Here is a 12,661-nt window from a genome sequence, read left to right on the forward strand (position 1 = left end):
TCTAATCAACCTTTTAACACTGCGCAGTCTACATTGTTGAAAACATCCCAAAGGGAAGCGAGAAAAGGTACGACTTAGTTTAAACTGTAACCCATCAAATAAATCCGAACTACCATCTTCTTGACTTTTAGAATACAGTTGTGATGTGCTCGGAGACTCCCTGCAGACAGTCTTGACCTGCAGTAACGAGGGTTTGGTGGGTCTATTCATATTTCTGTCCAATAGCTGACCTGTATTTCTGGAATATTTTCACAGTCATCACTGTGCTTTTCCAACGCAGCAGACTGAGCACCTGTTGAAATGAACATGGCACCATGCTGAGCCAGCATCATTAAGACAGCTGCTCTCATTTGTGCTTTTTTCATCTAAAACACACTCACTTATGTGTTCTTCTTGCTGAAAACAAGATTGCAAGTCGCAGCTGAGAATATGGTACATAGAAGATGTTGGTCTGTTTGTGCAGCAGAGTGGAGGTCCGAGCGAAAGAGGCAGGTCAATACTGAGCAGCAGGAAATACACAATTTCAAAATGTGAGTCCGGAGAAGGAAGAAGAGGAGGAGGAGGAATCACAGGAGGAAAGAAATGAGGAGGAAAAGCAGATGGAGTCAATAGTCCGAGCAGGAAAAAAAAAAAAAAAGAAGAAGAAATGTGTCTGAAGAGGGCAGAGTAAATGATGAAAGGAGGGAATGAAGTGAAGAAAGGGCAGAGAGGGAGGGGGAGAAGGAAATTAAAGGATGAATGACTGCCAGGAAAGGAGTGTGGGAAAGAAAAGAAGAAAATCCACGGATATGGTGGGGAGAGGAATTGCGTAACAGGGGGAAACATACAGTAAAGTCAGGAGGAAGCGGGGTACGGGGGTTTCAAGACGTGACAGGAAGAGGAGAAAGGAAAAGGAAAAAATAAAAATGGATAGAAAAAAATTGGTGGATGAGATATTCACAGACAAAAGTCACACAACTTAAAAATAAAACGTAAGCTGAAGTGAGATAAAAGAATCAAGGGTAAAAGAAAAAAATTGAACATGTCTGGAAGGAGAATGGAGTGAGAAGAGAGGAGAGGAAGGGGATGAGAGGATGTGTGGAAGAGGAATAATTGGAAGAAAAGAATGATGCTCAGTGCAAAAAGAGAAACAAAGATGAAAAGTGTGTAAATGCCGACAGGAAAGAAAAGGAGGAGGGAGTTGAAGAACACAAGGAACATAAGGAAAACCAAAAGGATAAAGCAACAAGGAGCAATGAATAACGGTCAAGAAGAACTTAGACTTGGACGAAAGAGTAACAAGAAAAAGAAAGAGCTGAATAAATGAAGTGAAACAAGGTTAGAAGTGGAGTTTCCCAGAAATTGAAGCAAGATGAGAGAGAGAGGAAGGAGAACAAGAAAACAGAACAGTAGTAAGTGAAGAATGAAGGTCACACAGAGGTGAGTCTTAAAGAAAAGGAAGAACCAGCAGAATGAAAGAGGCAGGAAAGTCACAAATAAAGGGAACAAAATGAAGGAGTGAGGAAATGGAGTAAAATACAAATGGAAAAGGACTTTCTCGATGGCAGGCGACAAAGGAAGTCAGGCTTGAAGGAAAAGAAAAGACAGAAATAGAAGAAAAGAGTAACTAAAGAGAGAAGGAGAGGGGACGAAGGTGCGGAGAAGTGAGACTGCAATGAAGGGCAGCAACGAAAGAAAACACTTATGAAGGAGGGAAAGAATAATGAGATAAGTTAAAAAAAACAGGTAAGGGTCAGTAATGCTTCTGAAAGATGTGAAGACAAAAAGGAATAAAGGGAAAGTTAGCTAAAAAACAGATGTCTCACTGATGTAATGAGAAAGTTAGAAGATAAACTCTTCTCTCTTTCAGTTTCTTTCAGCTTCTGTAACATCTTCATTTCTTTGCGTTTTCATACGGCTTTCACTGCTTAATGTATTTCTCTCAGTCTTTCTTCACAGCTGTCTTTGCTTTTGTTTGTTTTTCTGTCTTTATTTCATTCCTTTTCCCTTCATTTTTCTTGTGTCATGTTTCTCTTTTCAAGCAGATGGAGGATGCAAAGTAAGAGTTAATGGATGAAGAAGGGAAGGCGATGAGGGGGCGTGTGCAGGAGAAAGTGATGGAGAGGAGGAATACTCAAAAAAGAGAGTAAAACAACGGTTGAGGTGGAGTCGCTGCCTCTCTCACTTTAACGTCTCTCTCATTTCCTCTTGCATTTCCTTGATCTGCTGCAAAAGGTTTTCACCACCAGGATGAAGGGAGCATGAGACAGAGAGAAAAAGAAGGGGAAAAAAAAAACCTTTTGGACACAGACTGATTCATCATTCAACACTGTTCATCATCCTGCTGTCAGATTCGCCCGCAAGGCTGCCAGTCAAGAAACGGGCGGCCAACAAACCACCTGGCGCTTGATGGAGGAAGAAAGAAGCAAAAAGAGGGAGAATCCAGCCACAACAACACCTCCTGCGACTCCCCTGAATGTCTCAAACAGGCAGGCGATCTGAGAAGAAGAGTGATGACATACGGTCAACGTGTTGCAGAAGGTCGCATCGAACCAAAGAATTTGTCAAAAGGAAGTGATTTCGTTTGCCCCCCGCTGTGCGAGAGCTCCCTAAAAAAACATCAGCTGCAGCCACCAACTCCTGAAGTCAATAAAAACAGCAAAGGGCACCAAAGATAAAGGTCATATACATTTGGGAGGAGGCGAGCTGGAGGAGCAGAGCGAGGGAGGAGTATTTACGATCCGCGCTTTTAACCAAATGCTGGAGCTGAGGCTCCGATAAACAATTTACAGCTCTCGATTAAAACGCAGTGTTCAAACAGAGCAGAGGAGCCATCTGCTCGCCGCTCTGCAGCCCGCCGATGTTCACGTGTGTCAGAGAAGAAGCCCATCAGAGGCCAGACGCTGCCAATCCCAGGCACACACCAGCAACTCCAGGCTGTTTGTTTGAATAGCCGCAGTCATCTGGCGGTTATCTGCAGACTTTAGGAACACCACAGAGATCTGAGGGAGAGCGACGGGAACCGGGAGAGCAAAGAACCCATATTGTTCAATCATACTATATTAGAGAAGTAGGAGAAGTGAGGCTAAAAGTTGTGACTGGGCCCGTTCGCCTGGCCCAAACTGATAAGGAACCCTGAAGCAAAGCATTTCAGCTCCAAACACAACAGGACTGCAGTCGTCTTCTGCAGGTCCCCCGAATCACTGAAGCAGAAACGTGTTGGTGTTTGAAAAAACAAAAGTCCCCAAGCAAAGACATATTTGACGGATAATTTAAGGAAAAGCGATGCCTTCCACTTGAATGTTTGTCACTTCATGCAATTCATTTTATGTTGAAGCAAAACTTTCTTTTTGTTCCCAAATGCAGAACAGTTGTTCCACTTTTTGCTTTCTTTGGTGCATGTTGGCTTTAGACAGATATTAAAAAAATGAAAGTTTTACAATGAACATTAATAAGCTACCAATCAGTTACTAACTACTGCCAGACAGCATGTGACATGTCTGAGCTATTTTAATTGTATTCTTAAGATTTTTAAAATCTAATCGAATCGTGAAAATTAAGAGTGAATTTGCTGGGCTAGCTTTGAAATTCGGCACGAAAGAAGATACAAATACTGATGTTCTGACATCTGCCCTTTTTTTACTGAAAACAGGTCAGGAATACTGTAGCTCACTTTGGAGTTTGCAATTGGCTTTTAAAGAATGTTAAACAGACACTCACAAGAATAAATAAAAGTTCTGAACAGCAAAAACAAGCTGTTGGAAATGTTCTTGCATGTTCTCATCAAACCAGCGATCTTTATTCCCTGGAGGCGGCTCCACAGTAAACATGATCGAGGACGGTGTTTACAATTTGTGAAAGCCTACTTTGGCTGATGAAAAAATTAAGCCATACCAGGTTCTACCTGTCAAATGAAACCCTCCTCAGAGTTTTGGGGACTTGAGGTTACGTCTCACACCATCTGGCGCTAGAGCACTGTATGAAAAAAAAAAAAGGACATTGTTGTTTTAATAAAGGGTAAGCCAAACGAAGCACACTGGCTTTTCTTCACTTCAATCGCCCTCGAAGTGATCAGCATGGGGGCGGTGCCATGTGAACAGCTGTGGAAGTGGATGTACGTGGTGTCCACGGACATGCCGGGTCAAAACCCCGGGTACCCCTGTAGATCACAGTGGTAAAATCCACCGTCCTCCCCATTGAAGATGTTCCAGCGACACCCGGCTGGCTCGCCATCGCGACTGAACCAGATGGTAAAGGTGACAAAAGGCACCAGAGGGGATTAATGTGATGTGTGGGTTTCTAATAGTGTCTTTGTGTCTGCGTGAGGGAAAGAGATCAAGGCATATTTTTCCAATGTGCTTTTTGTTTGCTTCTGTATGAGACACCTGCTTTAACCCACAAACACAAAATCTCTATTCTCTATGAAACCCATCTGTCCACCTGCAGTGAGGGGGATTCAACTGATTGCCACACACACACACACACACACACACACACTCTCTCTTTTTCTCTAAGTAGGTCCTGCCTAAATGGAGTAATTTGGAGGACGTTGCATTCGTTCACAAATACAAAGTGGCCTCAAACCTCCTCAGTCGACAGGCTCGGAAATTACCAGCAGGCAGGCACCGAATATTCTGCAGCTGTGCTCCGGTGTAAATAATCTACCAGCCAGTCTGACACCGAATCATCCATCATCCTCTCATTCTTCTCTAATAATAAAGGCAAAGGGCAAAATGCTAAAAAAGAAAATAATTCCTCAGAAATCTCTCTCTTATGAAGTTAATTTCGTCTGTTACTGACTTGCAAATATCTTGTTTTTGAAAAACAAGTTCAAGAAAATGGTCTTCACTGTACGTATGTTCAAAAGGTTTTCAACAGAAATCCATTTGTGTGCAGAGATTGCAGAAATTTGCCTTGAGGCACAAACATGTGTAAACCACAATAGAGTATGAGAGCAGCATGGACCGGGAAAGTTGTCAAAACTTAGTTAAAAAAAAGACGAAAAAAAAAAAAACCGGAAAGAATCCTTTGTGGTCATGTTTGCTATCTGCTTCAATCTGTTCTTATTATCTTATTTTATCTTCAGTTCCAACATCTCTGCTTATGATCAGACGAACCGGTTGTGTTTGTTTTTCCTGTCTACGTCTGGAACCATTTGCTTGGTGTGTCTACTTATTTATTAAGTTCATGCTCCTTTGTCAGATGTTAAAACTATCTCTGCAATATGGTGTGAATACAGTATTTTTCATGCGTGACTTCGAACTTGAAGATACTCAGCTCTGAAAATGAGGTTACGGACCTGGTAACAAGCTCACAACATGAAGACAAAATACACATTTTGGGCTTGAAAAAACCTTCAATTCTTCTATTCATCAGTGCAAGTAAAATATGATTATTACCAAAACAAATTAAACGCAAATCCTAGTATCAGCATAAGAACAAACATCTGACATAATAAAGTGTAAACATTTCAAAAAGACATGACAACCCAAATAAGAAATGAACCAGAGGAACTTTATGATTACAATGAACAAAAGTCGACAAAAAGAATAACAGAAACAGGCAAGAAAATGAGAAGATAAATGCTCATTTAACACGCACCAAAGGCATCGAATCATGAATTTACGAAGCTAACGAGGCTCTGCAATAAGTAATAAAAGAATGTAAAATGATTCTACGCAAACTGAAGTGGAGCCAGCAGCAGAGCAGCAAGCGACTAAAGCGGACGGTTTCCAAAGGAGCGAACGTCGGAACATCACCATTAACCTCAACACTCAGCTGCATACGCCTGCTGTCAAACCACATTAATAATGTCAGTAAACACTGTCTGGTGTTCTGTATGATATTTCTCTATTTTTATCAATGGAAGGAGATTAAACTCAAGACTAAATATACCCTGTTTGTTCTTGAACACCTTAGAACACACACACGCACGCTGTGATATTGCTTTGGCCTCCAAACCTCAATTAGGTCCCTTGCAGTTATTTTTAATCAGGATTTGTCATTTGACTCACAGTTAAGCAACGTTCTGCCTTTCTTCACCTGCATAGTGTTAGAATAAGGAAAATCCTTTCTCAAAGTGGTTCTTAAAAACGAGTCCATCCTGTCTAGGCAGGACCACTATAATACCCTCTTATCAGGGACTTCAAATAACTCTCAGCTGCAGCTGATCAAAAACGCTGCATCAACAGTCCTGACAGGAGCCAGCGACGGAGCCCACATTTCTCCTATATTGGCTCCACTTGGCTGGCTCCCCAGAAAGGAATATTTTAAAATCCCTCTTTTCACATGCAAGGCCGTTAAACATATTCACCATGTCTGGAGGACGCCCTCGTGCTGTTTCACGTAACACCTCACTCTCGGGCTTACCGAGACTTCCTTGTGGTTGGAAAAACAGGCAAAGCCTTCAGCAGTCAGGCTCCTCTGCTGTGTAACCAGGAGGCAAAGACCCTCACCACTTTTAAGATTAGGCTTAAAACTTTTTTTTTTTTCCCCAATAATGCTTATAGTCAGGGCTGGCTCAGATGATCCTCCACCATCCTAAAGGTATGCTGCTTTACTTCTTTGGAGACCACCCATGATGCAGCGAGGACTTATTTCTCTCTCAATGCTTTTTTTTTTTTTTTTTTTTTTTTGCCACTGCTGCATGCTCTTACTTCTGTGGCTTTTCTGTCAACTCCCTTATGATTTTCTCGCTTTCTCCTCCCTGCACCTTTCTGCAGCCCTCCAGGAGCCTCCAGCTTCTGATCTTCCACCAACCTGCACAATGTTTGCAATTATCTCTGTTGTGATGCTGCAGTTTTCCAGTTGATCTTCTTGATGAATCAAACCACCCGTAACCAGCACATCTGAGGCACAGTTCAGACTGCTTGCAAAGGCTGGAGGAAAAGATTTTCTCACCCAGACACACCTCACCTCAGACACAATATAATTACACTGGCACGCACATAAATTCTGATTAAGCTCTAATTTCTGCTATTAGAAAAAAGGCTCTCACAGGTCACTGTCATGTACAGTACATGCACTTGAAGTTGCTCTTAAAAGCTTAAAGCTCGTGTCCGGAGTTTTGAAAGAGAGAGGGTTTTTTTTTAATCCAATGTCTTGAGGTTCCGCCCTCTCTCTGCTCATGAGCAACCAAGCCATGCCCCCTTAATTGTGCACGCTATTATCTGTCGGGTGAAATGAGAGCCTCCGAGTCCTACAGCATCCTCCATGTTGAGCTGTTTTCGGTGGATGTTCAGCAGAAAATGGATATATCCGAGGTAAGCGGGCCCGGCTGCTGCGGAGCTAACTCACCTCTGCCTGGGCGAGCGGCCGTGCTCTCTGGCTGCGTGCACACTTTGATTGACAACACGAGAATGCGGAAGCTCGAAATCTATTGGCTGACGCTGACCGGCGCTTTTTCGGATAACATGGGGGTCTATGAGACGACGGCGGGGCTCATAAATAAATTTTTATATTGCTTTATGCTAATATTATATTGTAGTATCGAACCAGACTGACACATTTAAGCTCTGTTGGAAACGAACGGAAACTCCGGACACGAGCTTTAATTGTCTGAGTAGTTGAAACTTCAAAAAAAAAAAAAAAAAAAAGGCTCTCATAAATATCTTCTCTGGAATGATTTTCAAACATGCACGCTTAATGCACCAACATGATTTTAATCATATTTGTATTGCTTGATGTCTCATTATTTATTCATTTTTTGTTGTATCATGTATGCTAAAAAATTTCATTTTGATACATTCAAGTGTCATTTTGTTCACTTCGTTCTCTCTCCGTCTCCTCTACCTTTCCTTTTCAGCAGTTTTCATGGGATTTTAACTAAAGAGCTTCCTGGTTGGGTTTTTGGTCAACAAGGGGTTGCAACAGCAATCACACTTATCAGCTTGAGTAAGGCCCCATTCACACAGCAACTTTTTCAAGTGAAACTTTTGCTGCGTTTTTCACAAATGTGCTCAGAGCCACTGAAAACACAACTTTCAGAAAACCATTCGTCTTTGTGGAAGGGAGGAAAATCCAACTTTTCAGAAACGCTGTTGTTGCACTTGTGCAGCAATTAAATAGTTCTTCTGCACATGTATGAATAGATGCACTAATTACATTTCATGTACCGAGCAATGTTTTAGACAAAAGTTGTTTGATTTATGTATTTCTATGGGCCAGCACCAAATGAACAGAAGCAAACATTGAATATATCAGGGGCAGGTTTACAAAAGGGGGAAAACTCCGAACCCCAAGTTTAATCAGCCTTCTCACTGTGTGTGTGTGTGTGTGTGTGTGTGTGTGTGTGTGTGTGTGTGTGTGTGTACAGTTGGAGTTAGAGCAGCTTTCAAGCCTTCATTGCTGAGAATCCTTTGACTGGACCTCCTCTGGACCTTTTCCCGTCTCAGTGTAATATCTCTCACTACAAAGAGCTCCCGTCCAGGTGTTTGCTCTGGACTTTAAAAAAAGAGCAAAAAATCAATACCCTGCAAGGTTATTTGTTCTGGATGAGGACAGAGGCCTGTGCGTGCGCTCAGACAGCCGCGTCAACTCCATAAGAAAGTTTTCTTTTCCAATCATCATTTATTCATGGACATGTGAACATGGAGCTCAACCGCAACGCATCATTATCTGTATCTGTGTGCTGACATGATCGAAGTAACGGCGATGCCCCAGAGGAGCGCAGAGAACCTGCCTCACCTGTCGATCTTTGACCGGAGCACCGAGAGAGCTGTGAACTGTAAATATGACATACTGGAAGCAAAAGAGTCAGGGGGAAACAGTGTCACGGAGTATATTTAAACACCGCTGAAATCAGCCAGACTCCTGCAGCAACGTAACGTGAGATTTGGAGAGATATACAGTATAGCAAAAAAAAAAAAAAAGTGTGTGAGCATGTTGTTGTATGTGCGTGCTTTTTGCCTCCGAGCCAGTTATCATCACAAAGTCCTACTGCATTATTTACGAGCCTGTCAAAGGACATGGAGGGAGGATAAGACAACACAGAAAAACAGCTCGGGGTTCTTGCAATGCGTTTGCAGAGTTAATCTGAGTCTGGGACGCGTCGCTTGCTGCCAACTGAGACGAGCCGCGGCCGCTCAGCTGATTGCACCGATATTGAGAAAGATAGACAGTGGAATATTCGGGCCGACACAGGGGCTGAGTGCAGGTATGGTAATACAGTGGAGCCCCTGCTGAGCCAGTGAAAATTCAATTTCTGCAGGCAGTTATTGAATGGAGATTGCAGCAACATTACAAGCATCATTATAGGGAATACTACACACTGTTCAATTATTGTTATGAATTTTATTATCAGCAGTATTGATAAAGAGTGCACTACATTAAGCGTTGATTGTGTGCAACGCTTTTGTCGGAATGCCTCCACAGTCCTGAACCCCGGGGCGACTTTGTGATGTGAGCTCCCCGGCAAAGATAACGGAACAAAAGAACCTGCACTGGCGATTGTGAAGACGAGCTATGCAATCGGAATGAACGTGTTGGCTCAGAGAGCAACCGCAGCAACGGCCAACGAACCCTGTGCAAGAAAACTTTGCGTTGAAGCTCCGAGCTGCGCTCCTCACCTGCACGCTTTGCTGGAACGGCTGCACACACTTACTGCCGTCTCTGTATTCACTCATGGATCTGCTAAACACTGAGCTGGCCTGTAGACGCAAAAGGTCCATTCTTTATGCACAGAATCAATCTTCACACAGAGTGTTGTGAAACTTTCAAAATATCTGAATTTTTTCCAGTGATAATTACTTTGTAGCTTCAAAACAAATATACATTAGATGCATTAATAATGGTGGATTGCAGCGTTTTTGCTTTGTTTTCTTGAAATTAACATCATTTCACATGATCAATATGTGAGACAAAGATTTCTAAACCTGCAGACAGCTCTCAGAATGTGATGCTAGTTTTATTTTTCATCTGATGTTGCTGTCAGGAAGACTGGGTTAGCTCAGCATTAAAAATGCTCCTCCTGCAGCAAACCAGAGTTCAGCTTTGACCAATGATATTGGTAAAGAACAAAAAGTGGAAAAGTGACAGAAAAAAAAAGCCTGAAATAGTTGTTATTCATGTGTCATCGTGGATATTATCTCTCTCCTCTCAGAGTGGATCAGTTCGATCAGAGAGCAGAGCGCCACCAACAAAACTCTGAAGCCTTGGCAGGATTACAGCTTCCCAAACTGTGTCCAAACTATTCACACACACAAAAGCTAATTACTTCTCATATTTCACAGTCAAACTCAGATGCCTCGGAGCTGATCTCCGAACTGCTGGAAATGGAATCAGAATGCAGGGGTTGCGATCTGATCACACACTGACCCACATCATCCCAGCTGTGACACAAAGAGGCGTTCAGGTGCTGCCTCCAGACAGGAAAGTTGCATATCCAGGCAGGCTGACAGCACAGGAATGCACAATTAATGAAATGTCAGAAGGGAGGTTAGGAAAAAGTCAGGAACCAAGCAGGCAACATGTATCATTAAATTTTAAAGAGTCTGTCTGAAGAAGAGCCCAAAACTGTCAGCAGCTTTGATTTTACAGAGACGCCATGGGGGGGAGGGGGGGGTCCACAGTGAAAGCTCCACTGTTTGAAGCCTGATGCTTCCCTGAATGTGTGGTGACAAAAACCTCCCTGTACGCCGCGCTCTGTCCAGTCGCTGCTGTCACACATTTGAACATTTTCATGCGGGAGCTTGGAAAACTTCACGGGGAAGATCTGCTCTGAATGGACAATGGAGCCAAATGTAATCTGATTACACGTTCAGCTGCATGGCAGAACTTTTTTTTTTTAATAGTACTATCCACGATTGGCAATACGAGCACACTGACTGAAACAACAATGATGGGATATAAGTAACGCCAATACATTGTGCAGCAACACATTAGATAAACTACAGCTGCAAAGTTACAGTTACAATAGATCCAGTGCTTGAAGGAGGGGCAGACGTACAGGAATGACTTAAAGGTTGGATGTGTCAGCAATTAATAATTCTTTCAAAAAATAGTGATATGTTTTATAGCACAAACTCATCAGCATTTAAAAAGGTTGTAAATCTCATTTTGGTGATGAACGTTAACACTGTAATCGACCTCAAACATAATTTCCTTACAAAAAGTGGCAGCTCGTGGAAACCTTGAGTGGAAATCAACTAAACTTTCTCGTCAAAACATGTATTTATATATATTTATATATTTAGCAAATTTCTCATTATGGTCATTGTAAAAGGCTGCAATAAGTTTCTCCCATGTACTCAGCATGAACCCTCTGCAATCATTAACATTAGTGAGATTAGTTGCAATTAATTTCCAAAAAACGAATTGCTCACCTAATGAGAACATTTAGTTGACTTGATAGTAGAAACTGCAAATGCACAAGTGAAGACAGAAAACAAGTAAGAACATTCAATGAGGAGCAGTTATTCAGAAGAAAAATCTAAAACTGCAGTCATTTACACCATGTATTGGTGTGTGACAGTGTGTATTTTTGTGTATCCACAGCACAATTGATGCATTGGTGGCTTTACATCAACGTTTGCTCACTAACTTGTAACCAATTCAGTTGAAAAACACACAGATTAGTTTGAGTTCATTTGATGTTTTGGGATTGAACACCGACTTCATCAGCTCAAGATCGATGGGTGCATGCTGTTTGAGATAAATTCAAAACTTTGTTTTTCCTTCATGGTTTCCTCTTTCGTCATAAATGTTCTGGGACCAACAGCGACTTTCTGTGAGCCTGTTAACAGACTAACCATGTTAACTCTGAGCAAGAACAAGAGGGGGGAAAAGTCCCAAGCTTCATCAACAGCTATGTAGGGACACGTAAACAAACCCCAAACAATTACAAAAATGCCACTGGTATCCGTACTGACACACACTGAATAGTCCTGAACAAGCAACTGGGAAACAAAGTGTAAATTGTCTTTTGGATAACACCAGCCTCGTCGTTTTCAATAACAGCTGTTAAATTCCCTCCTGATCTCCTCCTGAAGAGAAATTGCTTCCTTGCAATACCAGCATCCATTGATTCGCAGCACCTTTCCACTAATTAGGAATCCGCTCTGAATCTGGGATGATTTGTGCTTGACGTTCACAAAGAGACTCGACCAGCGCTGGTGGGGACTTGTGCCGCAGCCGAGGCAATTAGCGAAATAACAAAACAAAGGTTTGGTATTCAAAAGCTTATCTGCACACTTTGTTAATGCAAAAGGTGACAAAATGGTAAACAGCACTGTGGGAATTCTTCCCTGCTTCCAAAGTTTTCTGGGCAAGTGTCCAACGGCCTGCAGAGTTTTAACTTTAATGTGGGTTTACATGTTCAGAGAGTTACAGTGGAAGGGCCAACTCTTACATCAGGAGCATTATAAGCGCCCCAGCAGTTAAAAGGTCAGAGCCGTACCGACATGATGTTGTCATTGCCATAAAAAATATCACCTCGGGGCAAAAAATTGTCACAAAGACGGACGTGAGGAGGGAACACTGGAGGTTCATCACTGCTGCTTACTTTGTGGAAATGCCAAAATGAATGCAACTGACACAATGAAAGCATGTTGATGTCAAATACCTTTGTTCAGCTGACTGAATCACGGTTTCAGTTCTCTCTCTCCTCATAGCGAGAATACTGGATAACCTGGTTTGAACCTGAGCTCTGGGTCTTTCTGTGTGGGGACTGCATGTCATCCAGAGT

At 42.3% G+C, this 12,661-nt stretch overlaps 1 long non-coding RNA gene across 1 annotated transcript; it reads left to right on the top strand.

The window, feature by feature from the left end:
• The first annotated feature begins 3,821 nt into the window (after positions 1-3,821).
• Positions 3,822-6,035, top strand: LOC115409029 (uncharacterized). Its single transcript, XR_003933879.1, has 3 exons — positions 3,822-3,833; positions 4,953-4,954; positions 5,950-6,035. It is a non-coding gene; the product is annotated as an uncharacterized LOC115409029 (long non-coding RNA).
• The last annotated feature ends 6,626 nt before the right edge of the window (positions 6,036-12,661 follow it).

The sequence above is a fragment of the Salarias fasciatus genome, chromosome 22 (assembly GCF_902148845.1).
Source record: "Salarias fasciatus chromosome 22, fSalaFa1.1, whole genome shotgun sequence".
NCBI lineage: Eukaryota > Metazoa > Chordata > Actinopteri > Blenniiformes > Blenniidae > Salarias > Salarias fasciatus.